We start from the raw sequence: 13,061 nt of genomic DNA on the forward strand, positions 1-13,061 counted from the left end.
GTTAATACTTACTTAAAAAAAAAAAAAAAAAAAAAAAAAAACCTTCTGTGGTAACTAAACATAAGAAACAGTAAATGTTCCTTTACTGCTTGGGAACATACCATTTTGGTCCTCAAAAAGCCTACATCCTAGTTACCTTGAGGTCCAATAATGAGTCCTATGGAGTAAATTAATGTAGATTGTTGTACCTGAGGGGACAGAAATGGACTCGTACCGTAGCTATTGCTGAGAGTGTACATTTTGTGGTCTGTTAAAAAAAACTACAGAAAGAGTATAATATGCTACAGTTATACTATTTAAAATTATTTTAAAAATACTATGAAAACAAACAGAAAACACTACAGTGATACTTTAACAAACATCATAGTAATACTACACATCTAATATAATAACACTATAGGATTACTTAAAGCAGAAGTGAGTGATCCGGTCGTTTTCGCTAATGCTGTGTTCCAGGCAGGCTTTTGAAATCGTAAATTACAGCTTCAAGTCACAACTTACGACTTTGTAGCGTTTCAGGCAACCCACTCGTGTTTTTCCGACCTGTTTTACCGGTGAAAGTCACTATAACGGCCACTCGTAACTTCCGACCGGTGAACTCGTACCAGATCGAACTGGTACCACTTCACGGTCGGAAAAATACGAGTTTCCTTGAACGCACCATAACAGTCCTCGTCGCTACGTCACCACATTCACAGCGTTCCTTGGCTGCACACACAGCCCTGCATGCCGTTCTCTCTCCTCATTGGATAAAAACTGTAGGATACGATAAATGTTTTCTCTTCGGCTCAGAGCAGAGCAGAGGGACTGACAGACCCGTGTTTCAGTCCAAACACTCTATGTAAGTGATTGCTGTCGGAAGATATAACTATTTAAGACTTATATTAACAGAAATATATCACTCACTTCTGCTTTAAGTAATGTTAGTGTGCTTGAAAAACAATTACAGGAACACTATAGAATGTACTATAGCCATACTATTTAATATACTACAGGAATACTAAAAAGAAAAGTTACTATTGGAATATTTCAAAACTACCATAGCAAACAAAATAGCACTATAGAATAAACTATAATAATACCAATGCTGGCAACACGTACCATAGAACACTATAACCTCACTATAGGACACTTAACAATTATTATAGTGAACTATAGTAACTCTTAAGTACATTTTCGTAAGGGAGCCGCCCATCTTAAATGTTGTTTACAAACTGCAACGAACAAAACTCCATTTCGCGTATTTAATTAGTTTCCTTTATACACACTTGTCCCTACTGATTTAAATCAGTTTAAATTCAGTTTAAATATTTAAACTGAGTTTTACTAAACTGAGATTAATTTTAAGTGGTGCAACAGAGCTCTGCTTAATTTTAAACATGGATTAACTCATTTTAAACTGAGTTTTACTAATCTCTGATTAGAGCTAATCTTAGATTAAATTAAACCTTGTTGGTGCAATCCAGCCTTAGACACAAAGTTGATGACATGTGTGGTAAATAAGACAGAGAACAGACTGAGCTGTAACTTGTAGTGGAGCAGCAGCTCTTCTACCACAGCTGGATCTCAGCTCACTGTTTATTCATGGTGTCAGAGTTCACCTGTCCATACAGGTGTAATACCAGGAGTTACCCAGCAGGTGGCGCCACTCTACTGTAGAAAGTCACTTCCTCACTATAATTTATTGTTCAGTTTAAAGTTCATGTTGACAGAAGGAGGCTCTGTGTAACTTCCTGTAAATGCAGAGTGAAGAAGTGAAAGTAAAGATGTTCAGACACCATTTTACAGTGAACGGAGCAGAAGGAGAGAAACTGAAGTCGGAGACGAGTGAGTGTCAACACATCATTATTATTGTTGTTGTTGTTGTTGTGTCAGAGTGTGAGAGTCAGTGTGTCTGTGTGGACTGTGGAGGGAAGAAGAGTCAGATGTAGTCCGTACATACATCAGCACATTGTCTCAGATTCACCTCCACACAACTTCTTCAAACTCAGAACAAACATCAAAGGTCAAAGGTCACGGTGACTGGATAAACATGGATTTAATGTCAAAGTACTATGAGTGGTGGAGGTCGACGACTGGATCAAACAAGGAAGTGATCATAGTTTGTCCTCGGTGTATTTGGGTGTCTTGATTCTGTGTGTGTGTGTGTGTGTGTGTGTGTGTGTGTGTGTGTGTGTGTGTGTGTGTGTGTGTGTGTGTGTGTGTGTTACTGGTTTCCCTCTCAGACTGACTGAAGTCCTGAAGATGAGTGTTAATGTGGAGGAACAGGAGGACAGATCAAAGTCTCCAGGATCCATCTGTCTGTCTCTAAAGTGTGACTGGTCCAAAGGAGGACCTCCAGACTTTAGCTCTGGACCTGGACCTGGACCTTCAGAGTCACAGTAAGAGACCAGGGGCCGTATTCCTAAAGATTCTTAGGGTGTATTCACACCTGTTTAGTGCGCACCCTGGTGCGCACCAAATGTTAAAATGATACATTGTTTCATTGTTGTTATCACTCGGGACCAAACTTGGAGAACGTCACGTCTCCATGACTACCGGTTGAAATCTGGAAGCGCTGATTGATAAAACTTTCATGATGGAGACTCGAGTAGGGCCGGTTGTTAGTAGCTCTGGTCATTTCTATATTGTTTGCATGTATAACTCTGTTTGGTACTTCCGACTGGTTTCCGGTTGCGTTCACCCAGCTCGGTCCCGTTAGTTCCCGGTTAAACGTTAAACACGGACCTCCGCTGCTCGGTAACCACGGTAATCAGCTGCTCCGCGGACCCGAGGGACGGACCCGCCGACCTGAGCGGACTCAGCGGACACGCAGCGACCGGTTGCCCCGCTGCTGCTGCTTCGTTTGTGGGGACAGAGCTCCGGAGCACCGGGCGGTCTCCCCGCTGCGTTAACCCGTTGTCAGTGACTACGGGAGCCCTTTTAGCTCAAACATGTTGAGTTCGCCTGGCAGTTGGCTCGCACCAGAGTGCGGTTGCTTTCACACCTAAACTAGTGCGCAGCAGAGTTTGGCTGGAGCCGAACCGAGACCACCTCCTCAGGCCGCACTAGTTTTGGTGCGCATTAGAGTGCGATTTGCTATCACACTGACCCAAACTGGACCAAATTTAGTGCGCACCAGATTTAGTGCGCACTAACACTGCAGGTGTGAATACACCCTTAGTGCAAAGAGTTGCTCCTAGTGGCCAGATTCTAAGAAAATTCTTAGAATTTCTCCTAAAAGTTAAGAGTAGATCCTAGTAAAGATAAAAGCTATTCCTAAAGAATCCTAGCTCTTAAGAGAGCTCCTAAGGTGGGATCTGTTAAGAGTAGGGAAGAGGACTTTTAAGTGGCTTAGGAGTTCCCTAAGCAGAGGACAAAATGGTGGACAAAAGAGGCGGGAGAGATATTCTCCAAAGACTGGATGACAGTGAATTAAAGCAGAAGTAAGTGATATATTTGTGTTAATATAAGTCTTAAATAGTTCTATCTTCCGACAGCAATCACTTACATAGAGTGTTTGGTCTGAAACACGGGTCTGTCAGTCCCTCTGCTCTGCTCTGAGCCGAGGAGAAAACATTTATCGTATCCTACAGTTTTTATCCAATGAGGAGAGAGAACGGCATGCAGGGCTGTGTGTGCAGCCAAGGGACGCCGTGAATGTGGCGACGTAGGGACGAGGACTGTTATGGTGCGTTCAAGGAAACTCGTATTTTTCCGACCGTGAAGTCGTACCAGTTCGATCTGGTACGAGTTCACCGGTCGGAAGTTACGAGTGGCCGTTATAGTGACTTTCACCGGTAAAACAGGTCGGAAAAACACGAGTGGGTTGCCTGGAACGCTACAAAGTCGTAAGTTGTGACTTGAAGCTGTAATTTACGGTTTCAAAAGCCTGCCTGGAACGCAGCATTAGCCAAAACGACCGGACCACTCACTTCTGCTTTAATGAAACGCTACAGATTGTTCCTGTTCCTCTGTCCAGTTGGGTTTCCTTGTTCTTTTCTTCTCCATTGCTGTTGTGGTAGATTTCAAAGCCAACCAACACTGCTTCTTATAGGCCGGTCAGCAATCACAGACACTGATGAAAGCTGAGCCATTTTACCCTTGTTAATACCAAATTGAGTTGGAAAGTTGAAAGTGCAAAAATTACCAGCATGGTAATTAATATAAGCAAATAAATCTAAGTTTCACTATGTGAATACTGTGCAAGTTTTCACACATTTTGTAGGATAATTTTAAAGTATAGCTTACTATTCATTTAACAGATATTTTCTTTTATGTGAAATAATTTTTACAATTACACAGTCTTCATAAGATTGGATTTTATGGTTAAATTTATCGATTTGAGGGTCCATCCTTTGCCCATTATCACCAAAAGTATATTTTTTATCTAGCTTTTTTTTTAAGTATATTTTTGGGCATTTTGGCCTTTAATTGACAGAACAGTTGAGAGAGAGACAGGAAATGGGAGGCAGAAAGACATGCAGGATAGGACTGCTCCACAAGGGATTCGAACCGGGGCCACCTGCAGTGAGGACTATAGCCTCAACACATGGGGCGGGTGCTCTTTATCTAACTTTTAGGATCAACCAATCACAGCGTTTGAAATGATGACTCATACCTAGCAACGGGGGTCAACCACACCTCCTCACTAAGATAGGAGTTTCTGTCCACTCCTTGCTCAGAGTTCTCTGAGAGTGTTGTGGAATCACTCCTAAGCTAAGACTCCTTGCTAGGAATTTTTAGGTTAAGTTAGGAGCTCTCTGAGAGGATTCTTAGAATCTTTAGGAATACGGGCCCTGATTTAAAAAAAAAAAACCTGAACCTGAGTGTGTGTGTGTGTATGTGTTCTTGTACTTACTACATTGTGAGGACCGTCAAGAGTTTTTAACCAACAGAGTGAGGACATTTTGACCGGTCCTCACGTTTTCCAAGGGCTGTTTGAGGATTAAGACTTTAGGTTATAATTAGGTTTGAATTAGATTAAGAGTAATGGTTAAGGTTAGGGTAAGGGGCTACGGAATACATTATGGCTGGATTGCACCAAAGAGGTTTAACTTTAAAATCATAGATCATATATCATAGATATATCAACATAGATCAATCAATCAATAAGTGTATTTGTCCCCAAGGGGGCAATTGATTTGCAGAAGCAGGAGCACACGAGACAAAATATACAAAATGATGTTTTCAGTCACTGTGTTCATAAAGACATGAGAACATGGCAGTCATGAACTGAAAGATTAAGTGACATAAAGTAAATGACAAAATAATAGAAATTACTCATTCCCTCTATTGAAGTAGGCCATTAAAGCTGCTCTAATGCCAGCCCCTTCTTGATCGCCATGTTCAGGTAATGCCTGAACAGGAGGCTGGATGTTGTCATGCCTGTCCTGGCGCTCCTCTGTGAAATTGTCACCATGTTCCTCACAAATGTCCCTCCTCCCTTTCTGAAACGGAAAACCCAGAGTTTGCCTCATTTCAGGGTTAACAGACTCAGAGTTTTCACTAAACCTGCTTTGTGAAACGGACCCCAGCTCTCCTGTTTAAAAAAAACAAAACAAAAAGACATGTGACACCAGAGGCTCCTGGTGTTGGTGACGGCGGGTATCGGCCCAGACTGTATTTTGTTTCCTCTGCGGTCTTGACTGCTGTAATTTTCTTCTTATCATATTAATTAGGCCTTAAATGTGTTTGAATTAGATTAAGAGTAATGGTTAAGGTTAGGGTAAGGGGCTACGGAATACATTATGGCTGGATTGCACCAAAGAGGTTTAACTTTAAAACCAGTATAAATCATGGTTTAAGTTTAAATTCTGTTGCACTAAACTTTAAACCTAGTTCAAAATTAAGACAGATTAGATTTAAACCTGCCTTTAAACCTCTACATTAGACATTATCTAATTAAATATGCGTGAATTTGTGTACATTTCCAGACTCGAAATCTGAAGATTGGATAAAGCCACTTTCAAAATTCTTGTTTTATTTTGTTGACATATTAAAGTCAAAAGTTTTTACAGAGGGGATTTTGGATATCTCTTTTCTTTTCTTTTTTTTTTTTTATCAATTTTCGCCCTGTTTTTAGGTATACATTGTTATATAAATCAGGCTGTGAATGATATATCAACAATCCCCTCTGTAAAAACCTTCAGAATATAGGCAGGAATACAACTGGAAGGTTTGGTGTCTGTAAGTGCTGCTGAACTGGAGATTTCGGGTCCAGAGTATAAGAAAAAGCTCATCTCGTCTTTAAAGATTCTATTGCAAAAATTCCACAAATTGGCTCTATGCACAGCTCTACTTCCTGAACTTAAGGCAGCTCCTCTATTTCCTGTCTTACATTATTGGACAAACTGATTAATCCAGGTGTGTCTGACCATTGTGACTACTCAGACACACCTTGATTAATCAGTTTGTCAGTAAGTAAAAGAGCTGCCTTGAATTTAGAAAGTAGTGGCGCTGTGCATAGAGCCCATTGTTACTGGAAACAAGGGTGTCTGGCCACTGTGAATTCCAGGTGTGGGCCAGTAGGTCAGAGAAAATAAAATAAAAAACAAACAAATAAGAAAAACACTTTAGGTGTAGTTGGGCTCATCTGTAATATGACAACCAATGTTTTCAGTTTCTCTGTTACCCCTTTTCCACCAAACTGGTTCCGGTGCTGGTTCGGTGCTGGTGCTTGATTCGGAACCGGTCTTTCTGTTTCGACAGACAAAGAACTGGTTCTGGGCCAGAAAAACCGGTTCCAGAGTGGCACCAGTTCATTGCTGGGCTAGAAGAACGAACCGCTTACGTCAGCAGAGGGGGCGGGGCTTAGACCAATAACAATAGCAGTGCTGTGCTAAGCGCCATTTTTAAAGAGAGATACCGAAACATGGATGCGGCTAAACAACCGTGGACGGTGGAGGAGACCAGCTGTCTCCTCGCTGTATGGTCGTCAGCGGAGGTCCAGGAGAAATTAGAGGGGGCTACCAGGACCAAGCCTGTATTTACCAAGATTCAAGAGGAGATGGCTGCTGCGGGATATGAAAGATCAATTGAGCAAATAAGCAACAAGCTTAAAAAAGTAAAGAAGGACTACAGAGACCAGAAGAAGGACCTTGGGAAAAGCGGCAACGGGCGGCCTAAGAAAAACCCCTATTTTGACGTGATAGACTCGGTCCTTGGGGACAGACCGGCCTGTAATGTGACCGGGGCCCTTAACTCCGCCACGGCAATGCTGGAGGCGATGATGGACGACACGGTGCCGCCGCCACTATCGCCCGGTAAGTTAACGTACTTTTCAGTCATTTTCGCCTAGCAAAGAGTTGAGTGACCGTTACTACCGTTACTTTCCTCAGTTAATAATGTTAACTGACCAACGGTTTAGCCGTGGCAGCAACAGCTAACGTTAGTGCAACATACTAAATCCAGATATTGCTGCGTCAGGGGGATTTATTACTACACGGGTATCTGAAAACACACAAACAGAAACACACGAGTACAGTTGTTATGGATGAACTGCTAAACTGTAGCGTCTCCGGCCGGACTTCCTCTGGACCTGGCTAACAGTTACATGTCATGACAACTGGGGTACCAGCAGCATCCAAGCCAACAGTTACTACTGCCATCTACTGGCGTAAACCATGGTGTAAACAAACAACTGCTTCAGTCCAGCCTGAAATCAAATGTGTCTACACAAGCAAACCTAAGCAGAGAACAATAACATAAACAATATCCAACGAAAATGGCTAGGGTGCTACTTTGCCATGGACTCAGCTACCACTGTAAACATAGGCTTATTATTGTAGACTTATCATTGTATAATGTGTTGTGATTAAGTTTGTGTTTTAAAGTGCTGTTTCATGTGGTTTATAGATTTGTCCACCATCGATGACGGGGAGCTGATCCTGTCACCTGTCCCCTGTAGCTCCCCAGCAACATCCAGCAGCACAGAACAACAGACACAGCAGACCAGACCAAGTAAGAGTTGTTGTGCTGAGTATCCAGTAATTTGTCTGACCAGACACTATGCAATCATGGGGTTGTACGTAATAGTATGACTTGATAGTATTAATACATGCTGTAATAAATGAGCAGTCATTAATATAAAACATATTTAAAGCAAGGCAGCTACTCCATGGAGCAATGCTATTGTGTACAATCGTTACTGTTACTTCCCATCCTCATTATCATATGCTTTGAGGTCTAAATGCTATGCTGTAACACTAGTGCTCTTACTACTGAGCTGACAGGTTTGTTACATTGAATTGTTAAGCCTGTGTTAATATACGTATGACTTAAAGCCTTTGGAAACCTGACTATATATAGTACAAATGCTTATATTATATAAAAGTCAAGTGCCTCATTAAGCATCCACAAAAGTCTGAGTGACAATAACTATTCATAACTATTAGAAAACCTGGTTTAAAAACAGCTCATTTTGCTATTGAGGCACTATTGAGGCCACTGGTCAGGACAGTGTGGGCGTGGCAGATAACGCTATGATTGACAGCTCCATTGTCATAGCAACACGTCAATGGCGACCGTTAAAAAAAAAAAAAAGTCCTCACCGGAGGACGTGCATCGATTGATTGATGCTATTTAGCAGCTAACTAGTCTACCAGCTTCGTTTTGGAGCGTCATAACCGTCTTTGGTCGTAGTCTCACAGAAAAAAGAAGAAACTTTTAACCGTCACTCATGTCTGTGTGAGCGCCAGGGGGGGCTGACTGACATACACACAGAGACAAGGCAGGTCGCACTGGAAAGCTAATAAATGCTAAAAGCTAATCGCCAATTTACACACATCCTCCCTCCCTCCCTCCCCTCCAAAAAACCGGCTGTATCGGCTGCATGTAGAGAGGAGTTGTGGGCACACACACACACACACAGACAGACAGACACACAGACACAGACAAGGTAGGTCGCGCTGGAAAGCTAATAAATGCTAAATGCTGATCGCGGATTTACACCGCACCGCGCCCCCTCCCTCCCTCCCTCCACAAAAAAAACCCGGCTGTGTCGGCTGCATGTAGAGAGGAGTTGTGGGCACTGACAGACAGACACGGCAGGTCGCGCTGGAAAGCTAATAAATGCTAAAAGCTAATCGCCACACACACAACTCGGGTTGACATGGCTCTGGTTATGAGGACTAGAGAGGAGTGGTGGAGCGACCGTTAGCAGAACGGTTTTGTTCGCCGCCACTGGGGGGCTGGGTGAGAGAACTGACGTGGCGATTTATGAGTGGGTAGGATTTATTGCGTGATAAATCCCAGAGATAACTCCGCCCAATTCAAACCTACTGTACAAAACCTTAAAAGACAAATATTTTCAATTTGGATGGAAACTTTTTTCTAATTATTTTTACATGTTTAATAATATGTACATAAGACCCTAAAATACATGGTTAGGAGGCTTTGGTGGATTTGGGTTTCCAGAGGCTTTAATAAAAACTTATTCTTCTGTTTTTGTACACAGCGAAGAGGAAGCGAGACAGCAACACTGAGCTGCTGGAGTACCTCGAGCGGGCGGACGAGAGGTTCCTGCAACACAGCAAGGAGCTTAATGATGCCTTGCTGCACAACCTGGAGACAGACACCACATCATTCCTGGGCCTGATGGGGCGCATGGTGTCTGTGATGGAAGCGCAAATGCAAGCCAAATAACCGTGTTTTTATTTATTTGTTTATTTTGGGCATGTCAGTTAGATCAATCAATCAATCAATCAACAGAGCACTATTTATTTATTTATTATTACTATTACTATTCCTGTCAATTTCTTCCAATCCACTTTTTTCCTATATAAATAAATAAATTTTCTAAAGAGACTTGTCTGCTTCTGGATTTTTTTTAACTTAATGCTGTAAGTTTATTTTAACTGTGTAATAAGTAGGTACTTGCTAGTGTTACAGAACCGTGAGGGCGTGAGACTTGGATGCTGGGACCTCTTTACCCGTGAGTGCCGCTTCGGTAAGAGTACTCAGGACACAGATGATGTTTAACTTCTTTTATGGAAGAACTCAGAACAACCAGGTACAAAAACACATAACAATGATGATTTGATGAGGACACATAAACTTAGCTGTCCCTAAAGGGCCTGACTCAATATAAACAGATCAATTAAAGACGCCTGACTAAATTATGATCAGATACTAAAATAAACATTAAATTAACTTATCATTAATACACTTATCACAACCTAAGAATGAATTCATAACAGCTAGCAAAACAAATAATTAAAGAACTCAACAACCTTATTCTGTACATAGATCAATCAATCAATAAGTGTATTTGTCCCCAAGGGGGCAATTGATTTGCAGAAGCAGGAGCACACGAGACAAAATATACAAAATGATGTTTTCAGTCACTGTGTTCATAAAGACATGAGAACATGGCAGTCATGAACTGAAAGATTAAGTGACATAAAGTAAATGACAAAATAATAGAAATTACTCATTCCCTCTATTGAAGTAGGCCATTAAAGCTGCTCTAATGCCAGCCCCTTCTTGATCGCCATGTTCAGGTAATGCCTGAACAGGAGGCTGGATGTTGTCATGCCTGTCCTGGCGCTCCTCTGTGAAATTGTCACCATGTTCCTCACAAATGTCCCTCCTCCCTTTCTGAAACGGAAAACCCAGAGTTTGCCTCATTTCAGGGTTAACAGACTCAGAGTTTTCACTAAACCTGCTTTGTGAAACGGACCCCAGCTCTCCTGTTTAAAAAAAACAAAACAAAAAGACATGTGACACCAGAGGCTCCTGGTGTTGGTGACGGCGGGTATCGGCCCAGACTGTATTTTGTTTCCTCTGCGGTCTTGACTGCTGTAATTTTCTTCTTATCATATTAATTAGGCCTTAAATGTGTCCCTCAAAACATGTAAAAAGTATTTTTCCCATTCATAATTTCCTTGAATATCTGCGAATATCTGTACTGTACACTCTACGTCCCCTTTCCTTTTTTTATATATATATTTTATATTTTTTTATATTTATTTTTATATTACTACACAGTGAACGCAAGTCCTCTGTGCACAGTACATTCACTTAACATGACGCTACACAGCTCTGTGCATTCAGTACACCAGGCAGTGAGTGACACAGCGCCACATTCAGCACAGTACGTGAACCTGAATCACGTCTGCAGCAGCAGTTCTCTGGTGCAGGTTCGCGAATCACCAGTGAGTGACTGAGTAACAGCTTCCCCAGCGGCAGTTCTCTGTGTGTGCAGTAGGTTTGCGAATCATGAGTGAGTGAGTGGCAGCGCAAACCTGAATCACGTCCTCAGCAGCAGTTCTCTGTGTGCGCAGTAGGTTCGTGAGTGAGTGGCAGCGCGAACGTGAATCACCGTGTCAGTACGTTCGCGAACGACACGGAGTGAATGGGCGGCCTCAGCCCCCAGTACATGCAGTGAACGACGCGCACAGGGAGTGAACTGGAGCCCTCCCCCAGTACAGTGAACCACGCGCGCAGTGAGTGAACTGGAGCCCTCAGCCCCGACTGTCAGTGAACGCATCACTGAACATGCACCGACCGTTCCCTCGCAACGAGAGTCTCCGCCACCAGATTCGCAGGTCATTCAGTGATTCACAGACCACACAGCAGTTCCACTGTCGGCCTGCACGCTCGCTGCTGAGCTCAACTACTGAACTGAGAAAGGAACGAATCAGGTCAGGAAGTGATTCTAGTCAGTACGTTCACTTAAATAATTCGTTCCTTCGAACGAATCACTCGCGAACTACACAACACTATTACACACACACAGCAGCAGCAGCAGCAGCAGCTACAACACCGTCCTTTGACCAGAGTCTCCCTCATTAACACACTGTCCAACCAAGCAGCCTCCTCTCATCCACACACACGGGAGACCAGCCATACAATCACGGACAGAAAACACAAAAAAAAAAAACTCCGCCGTGGTCCCGGCCACACATCCGAGCGGACGCACAGCTGATCAAACCATTTCTTACCTTCACTCTGGTGTCTAAAACAGGCAGCATCAGTCATCCAGCACCACATTAATAATCCACCGATATTATTCCCGTTTAGATCGTTACTCGCGGTCTGCCCGTTTCCTCCGTTTGCATTGTGTGAGAGAAAAAAAAAGTTTTTAGCCACGGTAGCAGCCGTAGCCTCCCTGCTCCACCGTGTTGTTTACCCTGGTCTGTTTCTGATCCCGGCTCCACCGTGTTGTTTCCCCCGGTCTCCTCCCACCGGGACACGGCTGCTGCTCAGCTCGGACGCCGTGTGTCACGGGCGCCGGGCGGTCTGGCCCGGGTCTGGACTCGGTACCAGGTCCAGAGATGATTCACTGTCTCTGCTACTGCTTCTCCTGTCAGGACACTTGAAGCTAAAGCTAAGCTAACGTTAGCTAAAAACTTTATTTTTTTTTTCACACAATGCAAATGGATGCAACACGCTGACCGGTAACGAGATGTAAACAGGAGCAGCATGGTGGATTATAACCTGTTGCAGCTGGATGACTGCTGCTGCTGGGACTGTTTTAGACACCAAGAGTGAAGGTAAGAAATATTTCCTGAAGGTTTATCAGCTGTGTCAGTGCTGAGGACTGGGGTGTGTGGTGGAGTGTGTTTGAGGTCACTTTCCCGTCCTTATTTCATGACGACGTCGACGTGTACATGTGTAGGTCGTGTATCAGAGACGTTCAGTGAAGTCTAGCTCTCCTGCCAGCTAGGGGGCGTGGTCTCTTTGCCTGCAGCACCACCACATCGCGACACGGCCCCACCGTCCGGAAGCAGAGAAAACTGCTCATTTATTGACAACTTTGATGCAGAATTTTATATACTTAACGACTTTTTTAGTCCTCCAAATTTGACAGAGTGGTTAATAATTTGTTTTCCTGTGGTATTATGAACTTAAAACACATATTTATTCTTGGTTTACCCGGTCTCTGCTTAATTTTAAACATGGATTAACTCATTTTAAACTGAGTTTTATTAATCTCTGATTAGAGCTAATCTTAGATTAAATTAAACCTTGTTGGTGCAATCCAGCCTGTCAATGAGTGTCCTCTCAAAGATAGAATTAAAAGCATGTGTGTGTGTGTGAGTGTGTGTCCACTGATCAATGATTAATGATCAATATGA

At 42.9% G+C, this 13,061-nt stretch overlaps 1 protein-coding gene across 1 annotated transcript in view; it reads left to right on the plus strand.

Moving 5' to 3' along the window:
• LOC310995741 (NACHT, LRR and PYD domains-containing protein 12-like) overlaps positions 1-13,061 on the plus strand; it is a gene marked incomplete at its 3' end in the record, with an annotated part of 91,398 nt that overhangs the window by 62,256 nt on the left and 16,081 nt on the right. The gene's annotated exons all lie outside the window — the stretch shown is intronic.

This window comes from Trachurus trachurus (assembly GCF_905171665.1).
Source record: "Trachurus trachurus genome assembly, chromosome: 13".
In the NCBI taxonomy this organism is placed as follows: domain Eukaryota; kingdom Metazoa; phylum Chordata; class Actinopteri; order Carangiformes; family Carangidae; genus Trachurus; species Trachurus trachurus.